Source organism: Gavialis gangeticus, unplaced genomic scaffold, assembly GCF_001723915.1.
Source record: "Gavialis gangeticus isolate Ggan-Ray unplaced genomic scaffold, GavGan_comp1, whole genome shotgun sequence".
Taxonomy (NCBI): Eukaryota; Metazoa; Chordata; order Crocodylia; family Gavialidae; genus Gavialis; species Gavialis gangeticus.
In genome coordinates, this window is record NW_017728992.1 from 66,351,313 (window position 1) to 66,355,866 (window position 4,554).

A 4,554-nucleotide genomic window follows, 5' to 3' on the forward strand; every position below is an offset into this window, starting at 1 on the left:
CAGTCTTTCTGAGTTCTTTGCAACAGAAAAATTGCTATAATATTTTCCATAGTCAAAAAAGGAGTGAAAACTAAAAACTGGCATTTTCTGAGGGGTGTCTTGAGTCTACCAAGGGGTGCCTTGAACCTAAAAAGGTTGAGGACCCCTACCTTAGAATCTATTAAACCAATGGGATCGCACAGATGTTAAGTAAGAGGGGGGGAAATTGGCCTAAATTACTGGTTATTATTTGCTACATTTTTTTTTCAGATTGGCTGAGCAGTGGGGCTCAGGTAGCCCTTTGCTTCCTTAAAAGAAAATGATCTTGAAAAAGGAACTCTATGCAACTTACAAGAGGAAGCTGAAGTATAAGCAAGCTTAGCAAAGGTCCATCCTAACCTTCTGATCATTGCGTGAGTATTTTTTTTTTCAAAACGCTGCTTATTCTTGGACATTCTTGCAAGCTATTGTTAAAGGGTTTTCTAGTGTACTTGATGCAGTCCCTTGTGGTTCAGTGGTAGGATCTTTATCTGCCACACAGAAGACCCGAGTTCAACTTCCAGCTGCTTATATGACTACAGCCATGGAGGCATCAAACATCTGGACAGTCTGGCCTTTGGACTCTGTCTCAGTGGCCTAAAAGGGGGATGGAAGGTCTAGGCAGGCTTCACTTCTCCAAACTCCTACCTAGGCATATGCATCAAAGGTCTAAGTGACCTCACACATACACCATGAACTGAAAGGCTCAACAGTTGCCAAAACCCTGGGTGTGCTTAACTATACAGTTATTCTAGTACTGCAATTTAAACATAAAACATTTTATGGGCATCATTTGCCAATAAGTGGGGACCCAAAGGACACATTAAGGGGGTCCTGAGGTCCTGCCAGTTGCATAGACTTCCTAACCCAGACACAAGATTAATTATTTGTTGTTAAGTATCGGCTCTGCTGAGCTCAGAATCAAACAAGGCTAATATTGTAGACCCAGGTGCTCAACCTGCAGCCCCCAAGCCAGATCCAGCCTCTGGTGCTTTGTCATTTGGCTCTGCACAGATCTGTGGGAAGCTTTGTAGGCCATGGGCTTTAATGCTAGATTGGGTATGTAGAGCAGGGTCTGGACAAGGGCAGCACAGCCTGCAGAGCTAGATGCTGGCCAGGCAGGGGCAGCGTGGATCTGTCTAACCCAGTCCCAGCTGGGTGGCGGCAGTGTGGGCCCCCAGAATCCAGTCTCAGCTGGGGGGTGCAGCATGGGCCCCAAGATCCTGATCCAGGTGGATGGTTGTGGCTCAGGGCACCTGGACCCCAATCCTGGCTGGGCAGAGGCAGCACAGGGCTCCCTTGACTTGATCCCAGTGCAAGGGGGTGGCATGGAACCTTATCCAGCTTGTGGGCTGGCCCTGCACCATTCATCTGGTGCACAGGGACAAAAATGTGAGCACTGCTGATTTAGTCAAAGGAAAGAGTTTGGCTGTATCTCAGAATTTGTGAACTGCCAAAATTGGACAATTAATGAGTCCTTCGAAAACATGTACAAAGGAAGAGGGTATCACTGTTATACTTGAGAGAATAAAGGAAACATTCTTGGCATGTATATATTTTTTAAAGTCAAGGAAGTCTGTAGCCTCCAGTTACTTCCCTGGTTATTTTTTACTTGGCTTCAGAAAAAAAATGAAATATGAAAGAAATATGTGTTAATGTATTAGGCTATACCTGTAAGGGACTGAATATATGAAAGTTAAAATATAAAAACCAGGATCATTCATATTTGACTTTCCAAATCCCATATCTATAGCCTAATTAATCAAATGTACCTCAAAGGAATAACCTTGTTATACTAATTTACCAAAAAACTTGCTAATTTTGGCAACTTGATATACCTTCAGAGTCACTGAGAATCCATGTTCTTGTGTATCAATATAACAGTACATACGTATAATGTCATATATTTTCTGTCTGCTCTTCATCTTAAGGCTGAGAGGCAGTACGCCAAGATAGGAGGCTTCATTCTTAATTGTCATTATGGAACTGGGAAAGAACTAACGAAGTGTGTTTGTTCATTGTTCTCCAGGTTTCCTGTTGTCAACAATGTTTCCATCATCATTATCCATGACCATCTCTTGGCATAGGGCAATGTTATTCTAATTTTAAACAAGAGAACAACAAACCCCTGCACTTGCAGGGTCCCTTCCAGCACTATCAACTAAGAGAGACTGGGTCCAGTCACACAGGATTCTGTGGCAGAGGCAGGAACAGAATCTAAATCTCCTGTAGAGTTGAACTGCACATTTGCCAGAAAATATCTTTCCTCTCTACCCATCTCAAACTGCACAGGAAGTGTCCCTATGGAGTGGCCTGTTTTCCTAAGCTAGGACAATGAAAGTACTCTGAGTCTAATTAGCTACAAGGAGGTGCTGAGAGGTTTGGGTGCTGAGCAAATTGCAGACTGATTTCCACAAAGGTAAATAAACATCATTGTGTCTTCTTTCTACTTACTATTTTTTATGAAAATACTGGCTAGAGTTGAGACAAGTCAACCTAAATCGTCTCATGTAACATTAAAGACACTATTGAAAATCTTTATGTACATAAAGTATATGTTCCTTTCAATCTACCCCTAATCTTATCCCTCTGAAAAGTACTGTGCCTAACTGCAGTCATTTGTAGGACTGATATAAAGGAGAAGGCCCAAACTAATTGGCTTCCAATGGGACCTTGTCACCAGAAATACTGTTTTTCATATATTTACAAAAGTAACAAAAAAAGATGTTTCATTTCCATGCACCCTTAAATAAGTTATGGATTTAAGGCTCGATTTAATCATGTTGCAGGATAGAGTACTTTCTGTGTCTTTCAGATCTGTACTGGGATTCCTAAATTTTGCCACTATTACAACAAGCATAACAGGAATGACACACTTTATCTGAGATAGGGTAAACCATTATTAGTCCTTAGTTACGTGGAAAAGTTGCATGAGTATAACCTAAAGTGTGAAGTTAAACCCATACAAAGTTCTGGGTGGATGCTTTTATTTTGTTTTAACAGTAGCACTTTTTTTTTGGTTTAGCTTAAGTCAACTCTTCCATTAACCAAACATATCCACAAAGAAATGTGCAACAATTAACTTATATGTGTTAAAGTGATTTTTAAATTTAAACTAATGCAACTTCCCTGTGTTCAGTGGTTTTTGTGTAACCACCATATTGCAGTGACATAGAACAATTAAATAAACAGTTTGAACATAATCATTCAGAATATATCTTGAGGGTTTAAGTCCAAATACCATGGAGCAAGTGCCCAGATCTGAGCAACCACTGGTACAATTGGTAAAAAATGTTACCCTCGTTAGCAATATCAGCAATGATTGCATGGGCATAAATACAAGCTAGAATTCTCACATCAGAATAGGAACTCATTGATTTTGCAAGGTGTGGGAGCTTTAACAGCTTTTTTCGTGTTCTGTGAATTAACCTAGGAATGGCCTTCAGCTGTTTTGGTGAGCACTGCCCACCAGTCCAGGATTCAAATAAACTGGCATGTTTTACCAGCGCTGAATTTAAACACATTTTTAACCAAGTGTGTTTTTAAATGTATTGCTGGAATAGAATGCATTTGTCCTGTATTCTACAGCGGAAAAATACATTGTGTCTCAGAAGTCAATGTAATGAGTTCCCAGTTCTGTTTCATGTGTTTGATAACACTTAGTGGGAATGAAACTGCTAGAGAGAACTGCAAATTGGAAGGGATTCTTTTCAGAGAGCTACTTTTGTAGTTTGTAGTGCCACCTCTGCTGCATGCACAACTTTGTGGTATTTCCAGTCTCCATGAAATTAAAAAAGTAGGTTTTCTAGACACATTTTTCCCCTCTCCACCTTGTTATATTGGTATTAGGAACATGCCACAAGATTGTGCTGAGGAGATTGCAGAGGAGAGGACATGGAAAAAATGTGCCCAATGCTCCCCTCTCCTCCCCACCTCTCCCCCATATATTCTGGCTTGTAGGGCTCAGGAATAGCAGCAAGTACCATCTGGATAGTGTTGTGAAGTGCAAGGTATTCTGGGAATCTTAGTTCTCTAGAGTGGCAGTGGTGTTTGTGGCTGCTGGGGAAAAACTTTCACAACACTTTTTTTGATGCTGGAGCACAACAAAGTGCTGATTTCAGTGGCAAAAAAATGGGGTCAATTCTTCCCTCAGCAGCACTCAATGACACACATTGCCTATGTGAGAAAAATAATGCAGCAGGGAAACCAGCATGGATTTGTAACAGGTAAATCATGCCTGACAAATCTGGTCTCGTTTTATGACAGGGTCACAAAATGCTTAGACGCAGGAGTAGAGGTGGATGTTGTTTTATGTACTTTAGCAAGGCCTTCGATATGGTATCTTATCCTATTCTCATAAATAAATTAAGAGGCCATGACATGTTTATACAGTCTGGTGGGTGGCAAACTGGCTTAGCGGTTGCACCCAGAGAGTGGTAGTAGATGGGTTGGTATCAACTTGGAAAGATGTGGGTAGTGGGGTCCCGCAGGGTTCTGTCCTTAGACCTGTACTCTTCAATATCTTCATCAGTGACT

At 41.2% G+C, this 4,554-nt stretch overlaps 1 long non-coding RNA gene across 1 annotated transcript; it reads left to right on the forward strand.

The window, feature by feature from the left end:
• The first annotated feature begins 251 nt into the window (after nucleotides 1-251).
• LOC109299465 lies at nucleotides 252-2,310 on the forward strand. The gene is made up of 2 exons (XR_002097873.1): nucleotides 252-392; nucleotides 2,048-2,310. It is a non-coding gene; the product is annotated as an uncharacterized LOC109299465 (long non-coding RNA).
• Nucleotides 2,311-4,554: the final 2,244 nt, after the last annotated feature.